Source organism: Silene latifolia, chromosome 11, assembly GCF_048544455.1.
Source record: "Silene latifolia isolate original U9 population chromosome 11, ASM4854445v1, whole genome shotgun sequence".
NCBI classification, from domain to species: Eukaryota; Viridiplantae; Streptophyta; class Magnoliopsida; order Caryophyllales; family Caryophyllaceae; genus Silene; species Silene latifolia.
Window position 1 is genome coordinate 185,897,997 of NC_133536.1, and position 17,933 is coordinate 185,915,929.

The following is a 17,933-nucleotide window of genomic DNA, read 5'->3' on the forward strand; positions in this document are numbered from 1 at the left end:
CTGAAGTTATACATTATTTGTCTAGAGTTATACAGTATATGCTTAGAGTTTTGATGAGTGGCTAATTTCACTCCATAACTCTAGGCATATAATGTATAACTTTAACCATAGAATGTATAACGCACCGCACATAAAGTACAACTGTAAGCATATACAAGATAATGTATAATCTGCAGTATCCGCTTAGTGCACATAATGTACAAATCGCAAGAATATACTGTATAACTCTAGAAATTGAATGTACAACTCTACACATATAATGTATAACTCTGGGCACAGACTGTATAACTCCAACTACGCACAATATGTATGCCTCTAATCTGCTATTTATGTTTCAAAACTCTTAGATTTTTGGTGCATGTTTGTAGGTATTCGTCCCGTAAGCGGTGGTGATAAAGATCATTACTCTTGCATTTGCATAAATTTCCTCTCCGAGCAGATCGAGTACCTTGATAATCGTTCTTACGAGGACGATCTTCTCGACATTACCATACGGAGGGATTGCGCGATTCTCGTAAGACTTATAAAACTGGTGACTAGATTAATTATCAGCTCCATTTGTTTTGTTAATACGTCTTCCCCTTTTAAACGCCTTGCCTAACTTCCGCCAGGCTGATGCAATGGGAAAGTATATGGCCTACAAAGGGCTCGACAAAGGCAAGAAAGTTGAAGGGTTCCCTTTTGTCAACATTAAATTCAACTGGCAGGGAGCAGGACATACTGCCAATGACTGTGGTCTATACGTCATGGTTCATATGTTCTTTGTCATCGTGGAGAGCCATTCGATTGTACCCTAGGGACTGAGGAAAGCAATGACCTCATGCGAGCGGAAATTGCTGCAACCCTTGTCCTCAGTGACATTAACTTGGACAGGGAAGAAGTGTTATCCAGGGTATCAGCTGTTAAGGAGCTTAAAGACCGTGAATTGGAGGAGGTGCGTGATAAACAGAGGACAAAACAACACAAGTGGAAGGAAGAGAGGTGTTGGAAACGCCGGAGAGAACGGTTCTCGCTAAACGACCTTGCTCTAAGGTCGGTTCAACCTTCCGACTCCACCTTCCAAAGTAGCCCTGGGCCGGACGCCGTCCCGGTCGGGCCCTCTCAACTGTTAATAGCCGCTCCCGGGGTAAGGGCGATGGCCTTGGTTGCACCAAATATTGCGGAGAACCGACGCCAACCTTACCGTGGTCGCCAAGATGTCAAGATGAACAAGGCATTAATTAGGGATATCCTGGTGTATCGCAAACAAGTGGTTGATTACGTTTTCCTTGATGACTACAAATTTCCAAATGAGTAAGTCGTGCTAAAATCCTAATGTTTTATCATATTAAGTTTTATCAATATAGAGACAATTCCATACTGGAATTCTACCCTTTGTTGCGTAGAGTTATACATAATATGCTCAGAGTTGTACAATTTATAGTTTGGAGTTATACATTAGAGGACTGGAGTTATACCTAGAGTAATACATGGAGTTATATGTTTCATCACTGAAGTTATATATATCGTTAATGGAGTTACACATTCCTAAACTGCAGTTATACGTTTCATCAGTGAAGTTATGCAGTCATTTTAATAGCGATTTACCTTCCCATTTAGTATACGTCATAGCTCGATTAACACTGCTTTGTCGAACTAGCCGAACCACTTGTGAGTTACGGCCGGCACGGAACAATTAATAGGTTGGAAATGTTGTCTATGCTCCCTGAGACGCCAATGGATGAACAAGTTATTGAGTGTTGGTCCTTGTTGCTTAATCGATTGGAGGCAGAGGATTGCGCGATGTTTCGTTCGTCTTTCTTCGGTATCCGTCATATGGTATGGTCCTAATCAATCCTTTAATATGTTATAAGAGTTGCACATACCCTCTTTAAAACTTTCACAAAGGGAAAGTAAGTATAAAGTTATACATACCCTCCCTGGAGTTAAACATTTTGTCTTGAGAAGTTATTAACAACCAAGATATACTTAGGCATTCTTCATTATTCGTAAGAGTTACTTTGTGAAACTCCAATGCACAACCCCTATAACTCCACTGGTATCCTCATTCATATACTGCTACTTGAACAGAAAATAATCTTGAGCCTTGTACGAAACCCTGTCCAACAAACACCGGACACCGAGATGTTGTACCATACGTGGGACGTCTTCCGAACCGATCGTGGCAAAGATTTCACTTGAAGGCTGATTTAATCTTTGTACCCATTAAGATTGAAGCGCATTATGCATGTGTGTGTATCAACTTTAATTCTAGGACGATTGATCTCCGGACAAGGTAAGTACTATTCAAGTCCGCGGCAATCGGAGATATGCGAAGCATGTCACGTTATTGTAAGTGGAATTAAATTGTAATTATGTTCAACTAAAAAGTGTTCTCACCGCTTTCACAAATCTCACTTTTTGACGTTCTTGTCTCTGCCAAAGTAGCCTCATGAGCGACTACGTGGATGCTAGGGACGACGCGAAGAGCGAGAGCGAAAGACATACCGTCGTTCCAGCCCGTCGATCCCGTTTGCCTGGCATCCGCAAACGATAAACGACACCGAGTCTGGCTTGTTCTGCATGATGCACATGTTAATGTACGAGGGTGATAGTTTTGGTCACGTTGATCTCGAGAGGAAGGTGAACCGTCGATATTTGGTGATCCAGGTTAGCGACGCTTCTCTAGCCGACATGAACATCATCCGGGAAGGAGTTCTGACCAAGGTCAATGGTTTCATTGGCGAGAAATTACAGATCCTGAAGGTAGTAGAAAACAGACGGAAAGCGGCGAGAGGAGATAAAAACCCGCGAAAAAATAGAATGGATCCCTTTGATTCTGTATTCTCTTTTTTTGCAACTCTAGAATGTGGTCAAGAAACTCCTTAACAACTTAGACAACTTGTTGGAATAGATTGTTACTATATCATCTTGGTCATCATAATTAAAATCCAAGTTTTACTGAGATAAGTGTTAGAGTTATACACTCGTGAAGTAAAGTTATACAAATTATGTGCGGGAGTTATACAACATTTATTAGACAAATAAGAGTTATACAAAAAACATCAAGAGTTATACAAACTGTGTATAAGAGTTATACAACATATGACTGCAGTTATTTAAAGGCAAATTTTATTAGACAGTTATGAGTTTTGCAAAAAATAACAAGAGTTATACAAATTTTGAACAAGAGTTATACACTCTGTGAAATACATTTATCCATATATGGGTAAGAGTTGTACTTAAAGCCACTGAAATTATAATTCCTTCTTAAAGCCACTTTTAAATATTGAATATGTTGCCATGAACAGAAGTCATCAAAATAATGTAAAAGAGTTGTACAACATTAGCTTCAAATTTCACACACCATATTACTGAAGTTATACAATCTGGAAGGTGCAATCCCCCTTCAAAATAGACAAAAGCTAGCTATTAAATACCCGCTCCGTCTCACCAGATTTTTTACCTTTTAAAGAAAAAAAGATTGTAAATAATTTGTTGACACGGGGGTATTTTTCTACTGCCTACTACTACAACATATTAAGTTTCTCTATTCTTCTTCTTCGTCGTCTTCGTCTTCTTCTTCTTCTTCTTCTTCTTCTTCTTCTTCTTCCTCTTCTTCTTCTTCTTCTTCTACTTTCGAATCTTTGGTGAAGACGGTGGATGCTCGTAGAATGGGTTAGGGCGATTCCGTTTATCGTGGTGTGCCATTTGTTTACAATTATTACACATGCGCTTTGGCTTAGAAGCCAAGGCAATGGCTTTAGCCTTAGCCGACACCATTCTTTTACCGTTGCCTTTGTTTTTCGATTGTTTTGGTGGAAGTATTGTTACCTCGTCATCAAGGGGGGGCAACCAAGGATTTGCTCAAATTCCTGTTGCTTTGTTAAATCCTTCTTGTACGGTAAAAGTTTCTCCTTGAACTCTCTAATTAACGAGCTTAAGTTCACAACTTCAGTCTCACTCGCGCCACGAAGTAAACCAATGGTTGAATGAACTTCTGACCACAACTTCACCATCGCAACTTCTTTTGCATCAGCGCTACTATTTGTTTCCATTTGTACACCATCACATTCTCGATAATCAAATTGCAATGCATCCTTTTTCCATCTTGTAGAAACGTAATCAACTCGAATTGTCTTCATGCCGTTAGCCGACAAAACCGGACTATATGTCTCACACGTAAATCCCATCCTTTCAAACATCATACATACTGCACTTTGTGCCTTTGTGTCCCCGTAATCCAATAAAATTATGCAGTTAGTAGTCTTATACATATAATAATAAGAGTTAAACATTATCACGCAGAGTTATACATATGGCAACAAGAGTTATACATTCTGAAAGCTACAGTTATTCAAACTCTAATCAGAGTTATACTACAAATAGTCATAAGATAAGATGAAAAATTGAATAAGTTCTAATGTTATTCTGAAAGTAGAGTTATACATATGGCAACAAGAGTTATACATTCTGAAAGCTAAAGTTATTCAAAATGTAATCAGAGTTATACTACAAATGACAACAGTTCATTGAAAAATTGAATTTCTAATGTTATTCTGAAGGTAGAGTTATACATATGGCAACAAGAGTTATACATTCTGCAAGTAGAGTTATGCATATAATAAGAAAAGTTATACATTCAGAAAACTTAAGTTATTCAAACTGTTGTCGATTTTATACAAGGAGATAACTGCAGTTCACTGAACAATTGTATAACTTCTATGTTCAGACAATGTAACTTTGGCACTATATCTAGCAACTTCAGCCAACTACTACATAAAGTTGATGCCAAAATGTTGTTACCTGGGTTGTACTCTACGTTGAAACTTTTCTGTCTAATTGAATCCTTTACGACAGTCACTTCAACTCCATCGACTTCAAAGATAGCCGACACTCTTACATGTATCGATTGAGCAAATGACCTCTAGTTGGAATTCCTTGAAAACCTCACGGGTATAAACATCCGACGCATATTCCTCTATGGGTAAATGCGTCCCCATTGCCGGTGTTGAGTGTCGGTTTTCATGGTCAAGTCTCTTCTTCGTATGCCGTTGATGGTCCATAGCGCTTTCAAAACGCATCCAAAACTCCACTAACGTACCTGACTTCTGCTCGAACTTCTTAAAAAAACTATTAGTGCTCTCTGATCTCTGGGTTGTCCTCATTACACCACCCATGTTCAAGTCCCTGCAATGTGCCATCACCCATTGGCTCCTTTTATCGTACGCTTCTGTAAACCAGTCTTCGTTCACAAGACCATGCGCTTCCATTATTTCTGCCCACCTAGCGTCAAAGTCGTCTGCTTCGATGTTGTCGTCCCATATAATGTTGTTCAATTTCTGAATGAACTCCTTATAATCCTCCCTTGTCACCCCGACCTTTGATGGCACCTTGTTCATTATATGCCACATGCAAAATCGGTGGCGTGCACTCTTGAAAGCAAGGGGTACGGCCTTAATAATGCCCTTGACATTGATCCGTGATAATGTACTTGGGTTCCTTTCCTCCCATAGCATTCAGAAACCTGTTGAAAACCCACTGGAAGGATTCATGGTCTTCATGGGTAATCAATGCCCCACAGAATGTCACTGACCTCTTATGGTGATCTATGCCAGTGAATGGCGTGAAAATCATATCGTACTTGTTTGTTGAGTACGTTGGGTCGTACGACACTGCATCTCCAAAAACGGAGTAGTTCCTTCTAGCGGTTCTGTCACCCATATTGCGCTTCAAGGTCATTATCCTTATCAACTTCATAATCAAAATAAAACCCCTGCCTATTTTGTGCCATATTCTTGAACCGGTCAATGAACAATTGACCGTCCCGTTTATGGATGAAGCACTTCACATCTCGGTGGAAGTTCTTAAAATCATTTAAGGATGCACCAATGTTCTCGAACCCGTTTACGAACTCCTTACACATGTTGTACGTCCTTGTTGCTCCTATCCTCAACTCGCAGTGGACAACAAATCCTTATCGATCTTTGAATAATAACCAAGAATTCCTCAACTATAACCCTTTCAAATTTATTCTTATAACTTCTTATTATTTATAACTTTTAGGTTTACATAACTTTATCATCTCGGTGAATAACTTTAGAAGTTTGCCATTTAATTAGTGGATGTTTGTTTAATAGTAAACTAACCCTGGAGTTGTACATTATCAAGTACTGTGAAAATCTTCTATGTTCCGCGACATCTTCTCGAAATCGACGATCCTCACTCGATACAAGCTCGTGATTATGCCCCATGTGGAATCGGTCAATTACTAGTAATCCATTCTTCATAAATAGCCTGACATGTGCTTTACACCCTACCCTCTTGATCGTATATTTCCTCCTGGTTCGCAGCTCTTTTTCCCCATTGCATTCCTTCTTCCCTAATCCCGGTCTCATTTTTTTTTAATTACTGCTTCTCCTTTTGGGACATATGTGAATCCCTCTCTGGTGCAAACCAAAGAACTTTGACTCGATTTCACCGTCACGCCATTTTTTCGTCGAGTACTTCCGAACATCAAACCCGGTTGCCAATGCATAAACTTTATAGAATGTAATCGCCTCGTCGATTTCAAAAAATTGTTGCCCTACACACGGTGTAAACTCCGCGCCAAATGCTTACAATACTCGGTTTCACGCCTTGCGACCATCTCGAGCGAATCAATCATCCATGAAATGATTAAGAAATACATAACTCAACGCATATACTGTATAACTCTATGCACATACGGTATAACTCTGGGCACAGACTGTATAACTTTGGATGTATAATGTATAACTTTAGTCATACAATTTATAACTCTGGGCACAGAATGTATAACTGTAGTCAGATAACGTATAACTCTAGTCATATAATGTATAACTCTAGTCACAGTTTGTATAACTCTAGTCATACAATGTATAACTCTAGTCTCAGTTTGTATAACTCTAGTCATTTAATGTATAACCCTAGTCACACTTTGTATAACTCGGTCACGAATGTAAAACTCTAGTCAAATAATGTATAACTCTAGTCCCAGTATTCATAATTCTAGTCATTCAATGTATAACTCTAGTCACAATGTATAACTCTAGTCATACGATGTATAACTCTAGTCACAGTTTGTATAACTCTAGTCATTTAATGTATAACCCTAATCACACTGTATAACTCTGGTCACAGAATGTAAAACTCTAGTCAAATAATGTATAACTCTAGTCACAGTATTCATAATTCTAGTCATTCAATGTATAACTCTAGTCACAATGTATAACTCTAGTCATACGATGTATAACTCTAGCTACACAATGTATAACTCTAGGCAGAGACTGTAAGATGTATAACTCATTCTACACAATGTATAACTCTTAGCAAATAATGTATAACTCTAGGTATATAATGCATAACTCTAGGCATACTTTGTATTCTAAGAGTTATACATTTAATGAAACAGCACAATATATGGAATGCGAAGGGTTATAAGATTTCAAGCAGGGATATGGCACAACTTCCTAAACAAAATTCGTATGAATTTAAGCATCAAACCCCAAACATATTAATTAAAAAACAACTCAAAGGACACATTAGTAATTATAAATTCATTATACTATCTAAAAAACCAGTTCATTATATCCCTATCTCCACCCTAAACTCAAAACCCTAAATCGTTAAAACCTAATAATAAACTCCAAACTTCCTTCAACAACAATGAATGATGCCATTCGTAATACATGCATTATGACCGAGTACAACAAGAGTTTCATACGCCGGTTGCTTGACATTGAGAGGAGGTACAGGACCTACCTTGAGGACGCTCGATCGCACTCAAGGACGCCAAAGAAAATGGCTTGTCGAGCAAAGAGATAATGCAAATATTAGAAGATATTGCATCTCAGGAACGAAACCTCCAAATAGCAAAGGAGGAGAGGATGAATATCATAGAAGAGAATTCATCCCTATATGAACACCTAAGAACTGTATTTTTAGCAATGCATTAAGTTTATGTATCTATATCTATTAATTAAGTTCATGTATGTTAAATGTGGGTTTGTTTTACTATCCTCTCCATCATCTTCTTTGTTTTATTTTATTTAATTTGTTTTACTAACAAACACAGAAATACTAAGCGAATAATAATTACAGAAAAAACAATGACGGAGAAAAACACATGCAAATAACATGTATAACTCTGGGCACAGAATGTATAACTGCAGGCATTTAATGTATAACTCTAATCATACAATGTATAACTCCAGCCAAAATGTGTATAACTCTAATCATACAATGTATAACTCCAGACAAAATGTGTATAATTCTAATCATACTATATATAACTCTAGACACAGCCTGTATAACTCTAATCATAAAATGTATAACTCTAGACACAAAATCGTAAACTCTATGCATTTAATGTATGACTCTATGAACAGTCTGTATAACTCTAGTCATACAATGTGTATCTAGAGTTATACATCGCATGACTAGAGTTATACATTATCTATATCTATTAATTTAAGTCAAAATGACTGTTCATAGAGTTATACATTGTGTATAACTCTAGGTTTATAATGCATAACTCTATGGATATAATGTATAACTCTAGGTACAGTCTGTATAACTCTAATCATACAATGTATAACTCCAGACAAAATGTGTATAATTCTAATCATACTATGTATAACTCTAGACACAGCCTGTATAACTCTAATCATAAAATGTATAACTCTAGACACAGCTCGTATAACTCTATGCATTTAATGTATGACTCTATGAACAGTCTGTATAACTCTAGTCATACAATGTGTATCTAGAGTTATACAATGACTGTTCATAGAGTTATACATTGTGTATAACTCTAGGTTTATAATGCATAACTCTATGGATATAATGTATAACTCTAGGCACAGTCTGTATAACTCTAGTTATACGATGTATAACTCTACATACACAATGTATAACTCTTCGCATAAAATGTATAACTGTAGGCATATAATGTATAACTCTATGGATATAATATATAACTCCAAACACAGTCTGTATATGCTAAGAGTTATACATTATATGCCTAGAGTTATACATTGTAGAGTGTATTACTGTAGTTCCAGAATGTATAACTCTAGTCATACAATGTATAATTCGTACATATATATGGGTAACTATACTTCACAGAATGTATAACTCTAGGCATATAATGTATAACTCTATACACAGTCTGTATAACTCTAATCATACAATGTATAACTCTTGACACAGCCTGTATAACTCTAGGCATATAATGTACAACTGTCCACATCCTATAACTTCACTTAATGAATGTATAAACTTCAGCTATAACATGAATAACTATATCAAAATTGGTTGTTTAGTAAGAGTTTTTACGCACAATTTAGGGTTTGAGTTACTCATTACTTGAATCTGCAGAAATTGTCAAAGAGTTTTACAAAAACCCTCGATGAATATAGAACGCATGTTGACACTCAGACATCAAGTTATACATATTTGGGTCGAGTTATACTAAAACCCACCAAGTTATAATTCGTACTTTATCAAGCTTTTAAATTTCCATCATTTTTTGCCATCAACAACAAGCTACCAAAATGAAATAAGAACCTGTCATTTTTTGCCATTAACATCAACCTACAATAATAACCTAGACACAAATAAGAAAGTAAACAACTCACCATTGACGGCAACTTAATCTGCATATGATCCATTTCACAAACACTTGACGATCGTCATTTCTGCTTGTTTCTCCGATGAACACCGAGAATTTAATTTCTCTTCAACAAAGTTATTTGATGATGATCACTGATGTAGTTTTACATGTGCGCTGAAATTTCTCTTATTTTTTTGATGATTGATATTGTATTTTACAAAGATTTTACGATCGTTTTTTTGAGGATTTTTTAGGGTTTTTGCTTGTTCGGATGTTTTGAATGGTGAAAAGAGGAGGGAAGCATGCAAAATGATATAGGAGGCTTTGTTTATTGCTATTGTCCGCGGGATTTGATATGGACGCATACATAAACAAAGGATGTGATGGTCCCTCTCTCACACAATCACCATTTTCCTTTTTTTTTTTTGCTCTAAAAAACACGCCCTCTCTCCTCATCTCATCCCTTCAATACCTTCATCCAAGGGCTCTTATAAAGACTTAGGGCCTTATAAGGTATGAAGGCCTTATAAGAACCTTTCTATATATATATATATATATATATATATATATATATATATATATATATATATATATATATATATATATATATATATATATATATATATATATATATATATATATATATATATAAAAGAGAGTTTTTTCGAGCGATTCTAGAGCGTCCACATCATCGAAAATTAATTTAGAAAACTTTCATAAATAATATTTTCCACATAAAAAATAAAGTGGAGAATCTTTTAATTATTATAATATCTAGATTTCCTATTTTATATTCATGAGAATTTTCTAATTTTTATATAAAAACTTTGACATTTCATTTGGCAAAAAAATATCGTTATAAAAATTATGAAGATAATATAATTAGATTTGTGGTAAAAAAATGTTTTCATTTTAGTATAGATTTCATATGATTTGCACATATTAAAGATGGTGTACTTCTTAATATGTTATATGTCCCACATTGAAAAACAATGTTAGTGTGGTGATTATAATACGTATAACTTATAGAATTGTCCCACATCGAAAGATTAACATAAAGTGAGTGATCCTATTATTATAAATAGGAGTCATCATTGGAACATAATTACCAACCAAAAACCTTTTGAGTCTCTTAATTATTGTTTTGGAGAGCTCTTAAGAGTTTATATCATTATCTTCACAGTATGATATATATATATATATATATATATATATATATATATATATATATATATATATATATAGGGTTGAGATCCTATGAGAACCCTCCTCCCATGAGAACCGTGAGAATCCTATGTTCAGAATTTTTGTATCAAAAGTACAATAATATTATACTACGGGTTCAGAACTTTTATACCAAAGGTACAAGACATTTGATAAGACAATCCCATTCACTCTTTTTATTATTTGTAGATTTATAAAAATGCATACTTTATACTTTGTAATTGATGTTCACTCGTTATAAAGAAGATTGGCAGACATCAATAACAATTAATAATAACAAATAAAATTGTAAGTGTATGCTGAAATAAAATACACAAAGAAATCGAAAAAAGAGAAAACTCAAGCTTTGTGGAATTAGAACATGAAAGAAGCAGCCACTAAAGCAATGACGATGAAACATTGTAACACCCCCATACTCCAAGTGCCTTACCAGGACCACCCAGGTATAAGGACGTTACCATCTCGGTTTCCCGAGGCAATGATAATCAAATAAACAATGAAGAAACAACATTTAAATAGAATTACTTAGTGAAGGGTTACAATCTCGAAACCAAAACCAAAAGTACAAATACATGTTCTCAAACTGACTGTTTAATGATCTAACTGAAATGTTATGAAAATACTAAACTACAGCGGAAGACTTCTATCATCATATCGTGGCCATCCCAGCAATCCCAGTACTCATCTCATACCTGCTCAATATCTGCTCACCATCCCCGAATGGATCACCGCAGGTTTTAAAAACATTAAACCGGGGTCAGTACTATTTACACAAGTGATATAATCAACAAGACAACAACAAAACATCTCAATCAATCATACACAATCGGGCACTCCACTCCATCTCCGTCACACCGATCGTCCACCGGACCCATACCGCCATGGGGGACCGCAGCCGTTCCCACCTAAGCCCCGCTCATCATACCGAGCGATAACCGTGTCCCATTAATGTGCACATCCCCTTCCGTGGCGGATTCCACGAAGGGCAAAACTAGGGCGTGAAGCCACTCTCGCAAGTGACTCCACTCAGCCGAGAACGCATCTCGAGAACCACAGACAAACAATCACAATCACAATATCAACAACCGTCTGAATCAACCAATTGCACTAACTACAGCACAATCACCACACATTATGTAAGTAATACCGAGTAGGGAAACCCTACCTGGAAAGCACAATCCTCAGACGATCTCACAGCTGATATTAGAAAGCTTCCTCTACGAATCCTCCTCCTAAATATACAAACACATAATCACTACTATGCACATGACACAACAAAATCCCCAATTCCCAATATTAAGGTTTAACTAACCTTGGAGAAATATAATAAAAATGGTATAAAGGTCTTACCTTCGACGCAAGGATCACAACGATGTAAAGAAAGGTGAAATCCGACCTTCCAAGCTCCGGGATTTGCTAACAATGCGATTAAGGTGATGAACGTAGTTTGCTTTCTCTTCTCACAGTGATTAGGTTTTGAAAAGTGATTTAGAAACAATGACGGAAGTGTTTTATACTTTAATCGCATTATTAACAAAACCCGACAAAACAGCCCCCGTAAACCGGCTACTCGATCGAGTAGCTAAGGTACTCGATCGAGTGCCCCCTTACTCGATCGAGTACCCTAGTTACTCGATCGAGTACCCAACAGGTCAGAAACTATTTTATTTCGCAAAACTCCCTTACTCGACAGAGTAAGGCTTACTCGATAGAGTACCCCAAGACTCATAAATACGGAGTATTACAGTCTTCCCTCTTTAAAAGGAACTTCGTCCCCGAAGTTCAAACCACAACAAGACAAAGACTCCCACTATGCACTTCCGACTCAACAACCAAAACAAAACTCAACATAAAACATGTTACTAACTCGAACTCAATCCGACTCAAACGACAACAACCATACCGACACAACATAAAAAAAAAAGTATAAAACTTCTTAAAAATTCTTTGCGATCATATCCTACCCTCCTAAAAGAAACAAAGTTACGTCCTCGTAACCAAACATACCTGATCGAAAAGGAAAGGGTAGCGCTCTCTCATGATATCCTCTACCTCCCAAGTAGCTTCCTCAGTCTCGTGGTTAGACCAAAGGATCTTAAACAAAACTGTCTCACCACCCCTAGTTTTCCTAACCTTCCGGTCAAGAATCTGCTTAGGTACCTCAAGATATGATAAAGACTCATCTAGCTCTAAGCTCTCTGCCTCTAACACATGTGACGGGTCATTCACATACTTCCGCAGCTGTGATACATGAAACACATTATGCACTCTCTCTAACGTAGCAGGTAAAGCCAGACGGTAAGCAACCTCCCCAACACGCTCTAAGATCTCATAAGGACCGATGAACTTCTGACTCAGCTTGCCTTTCTTCCCAAATCTCATAACCCCACGCATAGGAGATACTTTCAGAAGAACTTTATCCCCAACCTGAAACTCTATATCTCGGCGATGTAGATCTGCATAACTCTTTTGTCTATCCTGAGCTGCTCTCATCCGTTCCCTGATCATCTTAATCTGTTCAACCATATCATGTACCATCTCTGGTCCTAGAACCACTGCCTCAGCACTGTCGTCCCAACAAATCGGACTCCTGCATCTCCTCCCATATAAAGCCTCAAACGGTGTCATGCCAATACTAGTGTGGTAGCTGTTGTTGTAAGAAAACTCTATCAAATCCAACCTCTGTTCCCAGCTACCACCAAAGTCCATCACACAAGCTCGTAACATATCTTCAAGAGTTTTGATTGTTCTCTCAGTTTGACCGTCTGTCGCAGGATGAAAAGCTATACTCATCTTCAAAGTTGTTCCCAAAGATTCCTGCAACTCTTTCCAAAACCGTGATATAAACCTCGCATCTCTGTCAGACACTATGTCCTTAGGGACTCCATGTAACTTCAGCACATTCTTTCGATAAGCCATAGCCAATTGTGCTTTAGTCCATGTATCTTTCATTGGAACAAAGTGAGCTGACTTGGTCAGTCGATCCACTATCACCCATATCATGTTATTACCCTGTTGACTCTTTGGTAAACCCACGATAAAATCCATAGAAATGGATTCCCACTTCCACTCAGGTACCTCTAACGACTGAATCTTACCTTGTGGTCGCTGCTGTTCCCCTTTAACTCTCTGGCATGTCAAACAACGGGCAACGAACTCAGCTGTTTCTTTCTTCATCCCAGGCCACCAAAACGTGTTCTTCAAGTCCTTGTATAGCTTGTCTCCGCCTGGATGTACTGAATATGGTGTACAATGTGCCTCTGTCATGATTGTCTTTTTCAGCTCCTCATCATTAGGGACACACCACCTACCATCAAACCTCAAACTACCATCTGTGTGAATAGAAAATCGGGACACTGTCCCTTTCTCTACTCCAGCTCTCCACTCAACCATCTTAGGATCTAAAGCCTGTTTACCTTGAATATCATCATAAAGGTCAGGCTGCACTGTCAAATCTCCCACAGCATCTCCTCTCTGAATCATATGTATCCCAAGCTTCCCCACCTCGTCTCTCAACCTCATCAAAGATAGAGCTATACACAGGGAGTGTACACTCTTCCTACTCAAAGCATCTGCAACGACATTGGCTTTCCCTTCATGGTAGATAATATCCATGTCATAATCGCCAATCAGCTCCATCCACCTCCTCTGTCTCATGTTCAACTCCTTTTGAGTGAAGATGTACTTGAGACTCTTGTGATCAGAAAATACCTTAAAGGTCGCCCCATAAAGGTAATGTCTCCAAATCTTGAGAGCAAACACCACCGCACCCAACTCTAGATCATGTGTAGGGTAGTTCTCCTCACACGGCTTCAATTGCCTAAAAGCATAGGCAATCACCTTACCGTTCTGCATCAACACACATCCCAACCCATTCTTTGAGGCATCTATATAAACCTCAAAGTTCTCAATCCCTTCAGGCAATGCTAAGATAGGAGCTGTGGTCAAACGCTCCTTTAATGTTTGGAACGCCTTTTCACAACTCTCATCCCAACGAAACCTGTTCTCTTTCCTCATCAAAGCTGTCATAGGTCTAGCTATCTTGGAGAAATCTTTCACGAACCGTCTGTAGTATCCAGCTAAACCCAAGAAACTCCTAATCTCAGCGACATTCTTTGGTGCTTCCCACTTTGTCACTGCCTCAATCTTCGTTGGATCCACAGCTACTCCCTCTTTAGAGATCACATGCCCCAGAAAAGCAACCTTCTCCAACCAGAACTCACACTTGGATAGCTTAGCATACAACTCATGCTCCCTCAAAGTCTGCAACACGATCCTCAGATGCTCCTCATGCTCCTCCTTAGTCTTAGAGTAGACTAGGATGTCATCGATAAACACCACCACGAACTTGTCAGAAAACTGTCTGAAGATTCTGTTCATCAAATCAATAAACACTGCCGGTGCGTTAGATAACCCAAACGGCATCACCACATACTCATAGTGACCATACCGCGACGTGAAATCTGTCTTTGGTATATCCACCTCTCTAATCTTCACCTGATGGTACCCCGACCTCAAATCAATCTTGGAAAAGACTGATGCACCACTCAACTGATCAAATAGGTTATCTATCCTTGGCAAATGATACTTATTCTTTACCGTCACTCGGTTCAGCTCTCTGTAATCTATGCATAACCTCAAACTCCCATCCTTCTTCTTCACGAAAAGAACTGGTGCTCCCCACGGCGATACACTAGGTCTAATGTATCCCTTCTCTATCAGATCATCTAACTGCTTCCTGAGTTCCTCCATCTCTTTAGGACCCATCCGGTACGGTGCCTTAGAGATTGGCCCCGTCCCCGGTTTCAACTCAACGGTGAAATCTATCTCCCTCTTCGGTGGCAACCCCGGAATCTCGTCAGGAAAAACATCGGCAAACTCTCCCACCACTGGTATCTCATCAACTGTCGGACTCTCTATCCGGTCATCTCTCACATGGCACAAGATCAAAGGGCATCCCTTCCTCAGATAAGACTTCAAAGTGATAGCTGCAATCAACTTAACTTTGGGTTTGACTAAAAACCCACGATAAGACACACTAACACCCTTACGCCCTCTCAAAGACACTTTCTTTTGATGACAGTCTATCTTAGCTTTATACTTTCCCAGCCAATCCATCCCGACTATCATCTCAAAACCGTTAAGAGGAAACTCTAGCAAGTCTACAGGTAGATCAACTTGCCCAACTATCATAGACACATCTCTAAACAACCTCCCACAAGATACAGACTCTCCCGAAGGTATAAAAACTTTCTCACTCACAGACTCATATACTCTCAAACCCAACCTTTTAACATGACTCGACGATACAAACGACTGGGAAGCCCCTGAATCAAACAAAACAAAGGTATGAATACCGTTAACAAGAAAGGTACCGGTGATAACATGTGCATCCTCCTCAGCTGCCTTTTTGTCCATCATGGACAGCTTTCCACTGGTCTTCTGTCCACCTCCCTGGACAAGATCTTGGCGATGTGGCCGCTTAGCACCCGACCCCGATTGTTGTTGTTGTTCGTAGCTGGTTTCGATAAGAATTACCGCCGCTGCGGTTACCTCCACCCCGATAGCTCGACTTCCCGGTTAGACCATGACCCACTTGGTCCGTTGCTCGCATAACTCTGTGTAGGTCCCTGAGAATAGCTTCCCCGAGCTGTTCCCTGAAAAGCTCCAGGCATACTCGTACACTCATGTCTCTTGTGGCCCACACCGCCACAGCCAAAGCAAGTCATGCCCCAACTACCACTGCTACCCACACGGCCACGCCCGAAGGAAGCCCCGGCACTAAACCCTGATCAAGTAGAAAACCCTTTAGCTTGATTGTGGTTGCCTTTCTTGTGACTAGATTGGCCACCACCCTCACTCTCAGCCTTTCTTTTCTCACCTCCTGCCCTCTCCTGAGCCATCTCTACTAACCTCTCGGCCCTCCCAGCTCTCTCATAAGCTTCCTTAACATCAGTCAGGACTTCTACAGGCAGCTTATCCATGATCTTAGGGGTCAACCCCCTCTCAAACCTCAGTGCCAGGTTCTCCTCACTCAAACCCATATCCTCAGCATACCTAGACTTCTCATTGAACTGCTTATAGTACTCAGCCACAGACATGTTAGATGTCATTTTAAACCCATCGAACTCCTCTCTCAGCTTACTCCTCACATGCTCTGGCACAAACTCTTTCCTCATGGCCATACGGAACTCATCCCAAGGTATAGCAGGTAAGCCTTGGTTAGCATACATCTCTCTGGCACTCACCTTCACCTTATCCCACCACTCACCAGCTGCCTCCCTCAGGTAGAACGCAGCTTGCTCTACTCTCATCTCATCGGACAATGAACCAGGTCCAAAGATATTCTCCATCTCACGATGCCAGTTGTCAAGAAGGTTTGGTTCCCCGGTCCCTTTGTACTCCTTTGGGTTGAACCTAGCTATGTAAAGGCTGATCTTAGAGTGATCAACCTCCTTATCCTTATTCACTTTCTTTAAGGCCTCAGTAAGAGCATCCTGGTGCTCCAACATCTTAACAATATCATCCGTATTCATGGCCTCAGCTCTCACATAGTAAGCGTTTCTCTTAGGCGGCATCTTGAAGCTATATATAAGAAAAGGTAGACATAAACACGTGCACTAAACCTCAAAACACGAAAACATGCTGCCCAGGTGACACTCGATCGAGTGCCCCAACCTACTCGATCGAGTAAGAGGCTACTCGATCGAGTGCCCAACATACTCGATCGAGTACCTCGACTCCAGAACACAAACAGACCTTCTGACCTCTAACATACTCGACCGAGTAGCCAGGCTACTCGATCGAGTGACCCCCTACTCGATCGAGTAACTAGCCCGATCGAGTCATGCTAACTCGAATATGCTACCCGCATGCTATAACATATTCTAACATGTAAAACAACTTATAAACACGATATCATTTCATAGCTAAGCATACCATGCTACTCAACTGCTCATGCGATTAACAAACAATTATATCATGTTATCAATGCCACATAGTAATCACTCAACATGCTTCTCATTCCAACACAGTTCTATATATTTATATATATATCATCACTCTTTCATCCATATTCTCAACTTCTACTTCAAAC